The 10,579-nt window shown below is 53.9% G+C and overlaps 1 long non-coding RNA gene across 2 annotated transcripts; it reads right to left on the reverse strand.

The window, feature by feature from the left end:
- Nucleotides 1-4,122: 4,122 nt before the first annotated feature.
- LOC311424342 lies at nt 4,123-10,063 on the reverse strand. Of its 2 annotated transcripts, XR_014686059.1 has the most exons (3): nt 9,393-10,063; nt 6,344-6,633; nt 4,123-4,324 (listed from the first exon to the last, which is right to left on the reverse strand). It is a non-coding gene; the product is annotated as an uncharacterized lncRNA (long non-coding RNA). The 2 variants fall into 2 exon arrangements; XR_014686060.1 differs by lacking the exon at nt 4,123-4,324 and having other exon boundaries at nt 5,934-6,633.
- Between the last annotated feature and the right edge of the window lie 516 nt (nt 10,064-10,579).

Here is a 10,579-nt window from a genome sequence, read left to right on the forward strand (position 1 = left end):
TTAATAATTTTAATCAGATGCCTATAACTACTTTTAAGAGAAGGGGCAATTCTGCCAGCCAACGAGCTGGGGTCGATAATGCCAAGCAGCGGCAGGTTTGCAGCCACGCAGAGCTGGCCCCTGCCCTCTCCCGAGGATTTTTGGGCTGTGCCAGCCTGGCCTCACCCTCTGCACCGCTGCTTTCCGGCCACGAGCTTCACAGCCCTGCAACTAGCAGCGGCTCCGGCCCCGGCTTTCACATCGACTGGAGATTTTCATGCTCTTCCCACTGTTATAAAACCGCAAAAACAATTATTTAATTGTTTCTCCCAGATGCTGGCAAGGTGCAGCCAGTGCTGGGAGGCTGGGTGTTTTTTTTTTTTCTTCTTCTTCTTTTCGAATTGCTCTTTGTCAGTGGCTTATTCTGGGTTTTGAGATTAAATGGGTTATTTATGGGCTCCAAGTTAGGTGGAACCGGGGGGCAGATTCTGCCTCGCTCAAAGCCGTGGTGGAGACTGGAAGCCTGCAACCCAAATCCAGCACTCTGCCCAAACGAATCAATCAATTTAGGGCAAAACTCTAAAAAAAGGAAACTATAAAAAAAGATAATCTAATTTTTCACAAAATTGGGAGGATGTGATAGTTCTATTATTTATTTATTTATTTGTTTATTAACTTTTCCTTTGCCTTCCAGCAACTCAGCTCGCTCGCGAGCAGTTATTGAGGCTGGAGGGCGATGGCTCAGACCACTCTGCTCTCAGAGGCTGCCGAGTGAGAAAACCAAAGCAAGGGCCTGGCAGAGCACAAACGGAGCCGCTACTTCAAGCAATTACCCACAGCAAATCGAGCCCCACGCCTGGACGGTGCAGAAGCCACAAGGAACACTCAAACCTCACTTAAGCCCCCGTGATAGAAGGGGAATTTTCTGGCTCGGGACATAAAGGCGAGTGTCACGGTTCGGAGGAACCTCTCGGCAGGACGAGCTCCTTGTCCGTCCCCGCCACAGAGATGCCTTTAATCTGAGCTTAAAAATATTCTGACGTGGCGGGGGAAAAAAGGAAAAAAAAAAAAAAAGAAAAAAAAGTCCATCTATATCCTGCCCCGCAGCAGCATGTAACAAGGGGGCTGTGTGTTTGTGTCCAGCATAAAAGACTCCGGCCGCGTATTTATCTTGGATTGTGAACGTGAAAATTAGGCACAGCGAAAACATCGCCTCTTGCGCTCTCCGCCCCCTTCCCTGATTTCTCGCACAAACCCAAATTGTAGCCGCCGGGATGTTTTTGGCTTCTGCTTTGAAGGGAGAAATCAATCAGGTGGCAGCAGCCAGCGGAGGCTCAGGCGTCCCCCTGTTTATTTTCTTTACGTATGGTCCCAGGATAAGTTAAATATTTCGCCCAAGGTCAGCGCTAACTGGTGTGGTGTTGGCTGCTCGGGAGCTCACGTTCCCCTCCCGCAGGCTCCCCCCCAAAATTTGGCGAAGCCCCCACGATGCTCAGCCCCCAACCCCTTTCCCCACCACCCCAAATTTTGCCCCTGAGCCAGGCTGCCCGTGCTCCCACGAGCTCGGGCTGGGCTCAGAGCGCATCCACCCAGCCCCTCCGACGTTTCCTCTGGCGCGTAAGCCGCCTGCCTGCTAAAAATGGGGGCCTTATTTCATTTTTTTTTCCTGGCTTTATCTTGCAGCGACCGGTTCTGTTTTTCTGCCAGCTTAAAAGGCTCTTTCATAGCCGGTATTTTCCCCTGTGAATGTACATTTTATTCAAGTCCTTTTTTTTTTCCTAAATAACTTCTTGGGGTTTTGTTCCTTACCAGACATTTTCTTTAGCTCCCCAAATTATGTTTATGGACATTCTTTGCAGCGAGCCTGTATAAATAAAGGATTTTTTACCTACGGGCTCCTCAGCTCAAGCCCGGCCCTTGTCATCGCCACTAAAAAGGGCTTTGTTGGCTGCATTAACGAAGCTGGTTTCAGGCTGGCACCTCTCGAGCTAGTGTCAATAGTGCAACGGGCTGTTAGCAGGAGGCTATATTACATATATTTATCTTCATCCAGCAGCAGCAGGGCTGGGATGGGGGCTGCCCGGTGCGATGTTAAGCAAGCAAAAAAACTCTCTTTTGATGCAAGAGGGGAAGGCGGCAGGGACGATGCTCAGTGGGGCAGGAGGTGGCTGTGGGGTCCCCCCGCCAGGTGTTGTGGCTGCCCTGGGGTTATGGGCTCGCTGCGAGCCGCTGCGGTCGCCCGTGGCCGAGCTCATTTCCCCCGCAGGTCGGTGGCACGACACAAGGGGCATTCAGCTGCGGTGGCAAGAAACCCAGCTCACACTTGTGCACCGCTCCCGGCTGCACGTCGGTCCGTGCCCTTAAAAATCCCAAGGCTGTGGGGTGGTTTTCACCCCCCGGGGGGGCGGCCAGGCTGCTCCGGGAGCATTGCAGTGGGTGGCTTTGCAGTGGGACCCCGTGAGCAGCAGCAGCGGGAGGTTTTGGGGTGGCTTTGCTGCTGGAGCAGCTCCAAAGTGCTGGCTGAGCACAGGGGGCAGGTGCCAGGAGGCTTGGGATAACCCCACAGCGCAGGTGGGACCCGCGGGATGAAATATCCGAGATGTTTAGGCAAGCCATTCAGGCTAGGGAGGCCTTCCCCTGCCCTTTCTCCCTTTCCAGGGTAAACCGACCTCTGCATTCATGGGGGAAAAAGGAGCACAGAAGGCAGGACCTGCGGCTGAACAGAGCCCTTCAGTCTCCAGGCCATTAATCCTCCGCCACGCCAGGCGCCACGGCAGGTCACAATGCACGGCACATGCCTGAGCTTGATGCATTTGCCCTCGTTCTGCTTGTTTATCCCTTGCTCGCACTGTGCCCGTCCAACGCCGCTCGCAGCGCTGAGTCAGCGCCTGCCAGAGCAGCGGGGCCACCGTCGGCACGACCCCGTCCCCGTCCCCGTGCACCTCCTGGAGAAAAATTGAGGGTGGACGGGGCAGGAGGACGATGCTGGACGTGGGAACGTGCCTCTGCCTCCCCAAACGAGGAGCTGCCCCGGGGGGAGGCCCCGCGAGCCCACCGCCCACGGGGCTGACTCACACCCCCAAATTCCGAGGAGGAGATGAAGGCGAAGGGATGGCAGCGCCCCGCAGCTCCCGGGACGGCCGGGGGAGACACGGGTGAGTCAGCCCGGCAGGAACGGCAGGAATTCCTCCTGCCAGCCCTACCTGCCCGGGGAACTCGCACACAGGTAGAACAGGTCCAGTTGTTCTCCGCTGCCATAACTCCTCCGGGATGAGAGAGACCCTGGAGGGGATCAGATGCTCCCCAGCCCTTGGAGATCCTCCGAGATCTCGCAGCACCCAACACCTGCGTTGCCTGAGCAAGACAAGCATCAGGAGTGAGAGAGGGCTTGGATCTGCACCAAAGCCCAACACGATGTCAGCGCACAGATATTTGCACGCTGCCTTTACACCCCGTAGCCTCCTGCTTGACTGGAACAAGCCCTGAGCTTGGCTCGGGGGTGGGAAGAGACTGGAATGAGCCTCCTACAGACAGGAAGGCTAAGCCGTGAAGGCAGCCACGGGGCTGTGCCACCCATGGGGAGGTTTGTGCCAAGCACAGGAGGTGACACCAGGAGGCTGGGCTGGTGACAACGCAAGGCTGGGTGCTAACGGGACAAGGAGCTCCGTCCCCGTGGCCGAGGGACATCCGAGGCTCATTTTAAGAACTGCGCAGGGTCTGGAGCCCTCCTGCCAAGATCTCACCGAAGGACACGGAGCCTGTAATAAAACATTTGCCTCTCTGACAGAGCTGCCTGGGGCACGGCCCTGCAGTGTGGAGCCAAGGCAGCGGCCGGCAGCAGAAGGACGGGCAAACATTTCGGCTGGAAGAGCCGGGGAGCCCCGCGCTCGGCTCACGTGGCCGCCGGGGCTTGACAACACTGAGCCGATTTTGCTCGCTTGCAAAACAAAAATTCGCCGCTGGCCCGGCTCCAAGCCTGGAAAATTTCGAGTGCAGGGAGCAGCCTTGGCAAAGCGGGGAAGCCGATGGCAGGGGCTGCGTGCGCACGCAGGGAGCCGCACAAACCCGGCCTGCAGCCACTGCAGCAGCGGTGCCACGGCACGGGGTGATGCAACCACCTGGGGACGTGAGTCAGGGCCGGGCTCTGTCGCAGCCCAGCAGCTGAGGACGTGCCCCGGGGAGTGACAGAGCTGGCGCAAGAAGGGGAATTCAAGCAGGGAGAAGGGAATGAGCTTTCTGGGGATCGTTGCTATTTCGGGGCGAAGCTGCAATGGTTTCCTGGCGTGTGACGTCGCGTCCCAGCTGGGTGACGGCTTCTGCCCCAGCGCGGTTGGTTTCACAAGAGCTGCTCCAAGAAAATACCCACATCAGCGCCTGCTGTGCCCGCCAAAAGTCATGCGATGGCTGCTTGGTTTGGTTTCCACACCGTAAAGGTGCCGGGAGCCCTCCCTCTGTCCTCATGGGGCAGCAAGCAGCAGGTGCAGCCCCAGCAGCAGAGCCGAGCGCCCCCAGCTCCGACCCCGAGCCCCGGCACACACAGCTGGCCACCACATCTCGCCTGCATGCCCTGCAAAACTCCCTCGCAGATGGCCTCGAAAGGCCAGACAGCATGAGAAACCCCCCTAAAAATGAATCCTTTTCGTCTGCCAAGCACAACAAAAAGCTTGCTGCAGAGATCTGTGCCACCCAGCCCCGCTCGGATGGAGGCGCGGATTTGGCGGGCACGGTGGCAGCGCGCGGGGGCCTGGCAGCACCGGCTGCCCCTCGCTGGCTGCCCGGCCCTCGGCAGGGCCAGGCATTTAAACGGGCTGAAAAAGAACCGGAGCACAAAACGCCGCACAGAGCATCACAAAGGCGGCCTGACGTCAGGGAGCTGGGAGGTGAAAGGCTCCGGGCCAGGAGAAGGGAAGCTGTGTTTGAAAAATGACAATTTCTGTCTAGGAAATGCAAGGGCCGTGAAAGGAGCCCTTCTTCAGGGCTCTCCAGGAGCCAGGGAACAGAACAAGAAAAGTCTTTGAACGGCTCTGTGTGCTGCTCGGCAGCCTGCCAGGAGGGCTCGCGGGAGCCCGGCGGAAAAATCTCTGCAGGCTCGCTCGGGGAGACACCGAGCGCGGGCGGCCCCGGGCCAAGCTCCTCCTGTGGGGCAGGGAATGCCGTGAGCACCCGGCTTCTCCCCGGTTCTCCTCTCGTTTTTGCAGATGTGAGAGCTGGGGGACAAGAGAGAGGAGGAAAAAAAACCCTCCTTGACCACAGGCTCCCTTGGTCAGTGGAAGGTTTGCCTCGACCCAATGTTGTGCCACTAATGAAGTGTCTAGAAATGATGTCCTGTTAAAAAACACGGGTCATTCGGAGTGAGACACAGATCATTTGGAGTGTTTTAGATAAGGGCCATGCATTGCATCCCACAAATGCTCTTGAAATGGGGATTTGCCTGCTGGGCTCGCTGGTACGTGGGCTGCTTGTGCCATACCTCATTGCCGACATTGAGGTGATGCTGAAATGCCAGGGCAGGTGGGACAGGGATGGGGGAGAGCAAACAGCACCCAATTCCTTCCCGTGGGCCCCAGGGGGACCCAAGCTGAGCCACAGAGATCACCTCCCTCAGCTCCACCTTGCACAATTCTCATTTCTTTCCTATTTTCTCCGCCAAACACCATTACGCCCCTAAAAACAGAAATTAAGACAGAAGAGGACCTGGCAGGCTGCTCAGATTCCCCCAGCTGGGGCTGCTCGTCTGAAAACTGCCACCAGATGAGCTGTGGTGGCTGGCAGAGCACAAAAGGCCACTTCCCAAAGGTCTTCGATTCCACTTTTTAAAGTCCTTTTTTGCTGAAATGGGAGCCAAGCGTGGCCTCGGGGGTGACCTGCTCGCCCCGGCTGCCCTGAATTCTCTGGCCTCCTGCAAAGTCCCTCGGATGCCAGCCCAGCATAATGTTTAGCAGGAGGAAGAGGTTTTGAGATATTTTATTATTTTATTTTATTTTTGGCTCTGCAGCTTCAGGCCAGGCTGCAGAGCCAGGAGCCACGCAGGGCACAGGACCAGGATGGCCCAGCCTGGGGTCTCCCCTCGATCTGGGTGCACGCAGCGGGTTGCTGGGAGGATGGTGCCATCTCCTGGCACCGCAGGGCTTTTCCCACCCAGCAGTCACACCTCATCCACCAGGAACCAAGGATGTTTTCCCCTGCGAAGGGCCAGAACCGAGCTCCTTTGACACAGGCAGGGAAATTGAGGCACGGAGCGGTGCCACCGCTGGCCCACGAGCACCGGCAGCAAGGGAGCTGCAGCGTGTCCCCCTCCTGTCACCTGGGGAGCCTCCTGCCATCGAGCCCAACCAAACCACCCGTCCCCTGCATCCCACCTCACCTCTTAGCACTTGTCCATGGGGCAGTCGAACCCCAGCTCCTGGGGTGCTGCCATCGGGCAGCTTTGGGGGACGCTGGAGGAGTGAGCAGCAGCACAGCACAAACTGCAGGGTCAGCTTCTGCCTCTCGCTTAAATCCAGGAATAAATTGAGTTTTCTTCTAGACCCCTGAAGAAGCGATACCAGGAACAAGTCCATCTCCAATGTCCATCTTGCACTTCGGAGAAGAAACCCTCACCTTCCTTAAGCACAACCTCACAGGCATGGTTCAATAGCTGAACTGCAAAAAAAGCTACAAAAAAAGATGAAGCTTTTTAGTTCAGGCTGAAACAAAACAGGCATCTTTGGGGGCTGCAGAGAAAGAAAAAAAAAACAGCCCAAGCACAGAGCTGCAGGCCAGCCCGGAGCTGGTGCTCACACTGGATGCCAGGCTCAGGTTGAATTCCTTGCTCAACTTCCCCAGTTTTCCTCCGGGGCTGTTTCCAAGGGAAAAACTGCTTGGAAACAAAATGCTCCCCTCCTAAATCCCAGCCTGAAATGCTGGAACACTTCCAAAATGCATATTTTTAATTGTCAGATTGCGATGTTTTGACATTTATGAGTGTTTTCTCCTCTTCGGCCAAGACTCTTTGTCGAATTAAAAGCAGCTCCACAAAAAAAAAAAAAAAAGGAAAAAAGAAAAAAAAAAAAAGATGTGGTCCTTTTGTCGAGAAACATCCACTGTGTGCAAATGGAATAATTACTTACAGTGTACAGGCAAGTGATTCATCTGTGCCCTGTTTTAAAACAATGTGGGAATCCGTCCCCTTACACTCTTGTAATACCTTATAAATTGCTGGGGATATAAGAGGGCTCGGAGATACGAGAGGCCCGTGGAGAGCACTTGGCAGGAATTGTTTCCATGCATGAATAATGCAATACCACATATATATATATATTATTTTATTATTATTATTTTTTGCTTTGTTCCTCAAACTTGCTTTAAAGTTCAGAGGAGCTGGCAAGAGTCCACAAGACTGTAGTATTTCCAGCTTAGATTAGATTGAGAAACTTGCCTGCGCAGCACGGCTGCTGTTAAGCAATTCCTGCCCCTGGAAATCTGCTGGTGGCTGCTGCCAGCGCTCCCTGTCCCCAGGAGCTTTGTCCCTTGTCCCTTTGGGGGACTTGGTGGGGTTGGCAGAGACTAGGGCAGCCCCGACCTCTGTCGTGACACCCCAAGTTTAGTGGGATGGCCCACGGCTGTCTCTGCAACCACGAGCTTGACTGGCATCTTTTAAATGCGATTTAAAAGATGCGATTTAACTCATTCTGCTGCAAATAATTCACACATTCTCTTGTTCGGTGGATTTTCAGATATTATACATTGATTTTGGGGGGAGAATGGGTCGGTAGTTCTTCAGATACAGAGGGCAAAAAGAGGTAAACCACTGAATTCACTTATCACAGGTAGAAATACCCATGGCAGACTAGGAGTGCCTTCACCTGGCACAAAAGCACCACCGAGTATTTTCCATCACAGCTTTGGAAGGATTAACTTTCACCCTACACAAGTTTTCCCGATAACCATCGCAGCTTTTCTTCTTTAACAGCTTTCTGCTGTTCCTACAAATCATCCCCCAGATCCGGGGCGCACTTCTTATCATTAAATGCGTAATCAATCACTAATAAGCCCAAATGATCCAGAGGTAACGATAAGCTTTTGGTCTGTTTTCCATCAGACACTCATCCCCATTAGGACGGAGCAGTTCACACATGCAGCTTTCCTGCTTTTCTCCTCTTTTTCCTCACAAGGCACAGCAGAAAAGGGTTTCCCCATCCCTCTGCCACTCCCTGCTGGCTTTCTAATGAGGAGGCAGGACAAAAATAAGGGAGCTCTGCGTGTGACAGTGCCCTTAAGAAATTCCTCCTGGGGTTCACACGGTTTGCTCTCTGCATTGCAACCCGCTCCCACACGTCACCAGCTCCAGGAAGGGCAAAGTCCGCTGCCGACAGCTGTCCCAGCTACCCCAAACACAAGCCAGGACAGCACACAAACCTTCCTCGCCGCCCGACGGCACCTGGGAGAGCAGGGCATGGCACGAAATTCTCTTCTTGTTAATCAGCCGGGGAATATCCTGCTTCAACAGAGCATGCAAGGCACACTGTGGGCAAGGAATGTGGCTACCGTGACACAAAGAGCTACTTACAGCACTCATAATGACATGGAATAATAAGCCTAAAAAAAAAAAAAAAAAAAGAAAGAAAAGAAATAGGGGAGGTGATAAAACGAAGCTCAGACTTCAGACGCGTATTTGCAGGTTTGGATGCTGGAGGAGGTGGGAAGGGGATTTACCTGCTAAAACATGCAGGCTGCTCTCTCTAGCTGCCAGGAGCTGAAGAGGGAAACCCAGCCACGCTTGGCGTGAAGATTTCAAGGGGATCACACACTCCCCAAAGTGACACCACTCGGGTTTCTCCCTCTTCTTTTGCAGGATTCTGGCAGCCAGGTGCTGTGGCTCAGCACTGGAAGCGTCCGTGCAGCCCTTGCAATCACCAGGAAGGATTTTTTTACAGAACCCAGCAAAGCTTAACCCGGAATTTTCATCCCTCAAAGGGGCTCAGAGCTTTTGTTCTACCTGAACAATGAAATCATTTCTCCCTTATTAGATCTGTACACACAACCCCAGGTTGCAAACACGGTAACAAACGCCAGCTCCGCTGACAAGTAATAAACTTCAGCCAAAGTAAAAGCAAAACGCATACAGCCGGAGAAACATTTGATTATCCTCCCTTGCCACATCCAAATTAAATTCTTGCTACAACCAAAGAAAAGCTGGAGCCGTATTCAGAAGCCCAGAACAAAAAAACAGCTTGCAGAGAGGACAGCAACGAGCTGAGCACCCGCCTGACACGCTGCAAGGCGCCGCTCTGCAAATGCTGGGACCAGCAGCAGAGATTTTATAAAATCTGTATTTTAAATTCTGCATTTGCTGACCTAGAAGCATCCTGTCCTACACATCCTGCTGCCGTTCCCAACCCTGCTGCACGATGCTGCTCTGCTTAGGGCCTCACCTGCGGTGCTGGGGTCGCCCTGGTTCCTCTCCCAGGGGAGCACCCTGCTCTTGCTGCTCCCTGGGGCTGGGTGCCAGGTGCCAGAGGTGCCTTCAAGGGATGCTGCCAGGCCGATGAGCCATCCTAAGGCTTGGGAGGATGACAGGCATCAGGAGGTTTGCTTACACAGCCAGATGTGTCACTTCCTCCACACCTTCCAGCAGGGGCGAGTCCAAAATGTCCTCAGGGAACACACACAAACCTTTTATTTCTTTCCCACTTTATTCCCCCAGAGGAGGTATGAGAGTGGGGGTTGTGGCTTGAGGTCCGCTAGGATGCAAAAAGACTTCAGATAACTACAGCCTTTTGGGGTTTGGGGCCTTAAGCCTCACTGCTTTATAAGGTAGGCTCCTGAAATGCTTTAGGAAATTCATTAATCTAAAAGAAGGCGTCAGGACAGCAACTTCCCTAGAAATAAATCCTCCTGTTTCACTGTTGTGGCAGCGAGGTTAGATGAGAGGCAAGGGGGTCGCAGCTTCTTCCCTCAAAATGTTTTGCAATAATGGTAAATGCCATTAGATGTCAGTGTGCTCTCAGCTGTGGGGCAGGCAAGCTCTGCTCAGGAGGAGTTAAGGCAGATTGTTGATCTCTGTGAGGTAGAAAGCAAAACCCAGCCCCTTCCTTCCACCCAGCTGCTGGGGGGTCTCTGTCTCACTGCCTCGTCCCGAGCAGGACCAAAATGCAGCCCTGGGAAGCTGGAGCCTGCTCTGCTTAAGGAAACGAAGGTATCTGCAGGATGGTTACAGCAAAAAGATCAAAAAGGGGTTGAATGTAGAGCATGCAGAGAAACAAGATTTGACTCAGAGTGGCCAGCATTAAATATCAAAGACCCATGACTACATTTTCTGATGCTGCTGTCTTGCAAAGCCCAAACTACAAATCAGCTGCTCTTCAGCTGCCCCAGTTCTGCAGCCAGCTTAACACCACGGGCCACGATCCTGCAGGGTGCGAGTGCTTGCTCAAGGTCACTGCAAGCTTCAGGGCCCAGAATATTTTAAGACCTGGGTCTGGACACCCCTAATGCTTAGAAACCAGGGCTGAGGCCAGGGACTGACCTTTAACAAAGAGGCAGCCTTCGTCCAGCATTGCTCTGTCCCTGAGGTCCTTCCCTGCTTAGAAGCACGGGAGATGGGGCCAGCCAAAACCTC

The sequence above is a fragment of the Aythya ferina genome (genome assembly GCF_964211825.1).
Source record: "Aythya ferina genome assembly, chromosome: 27".
NCBI lineage: Eukaryota > Metazoa > Chordata > Aves > Anseriformes > Anatidae > Aythya > Aythya ferina.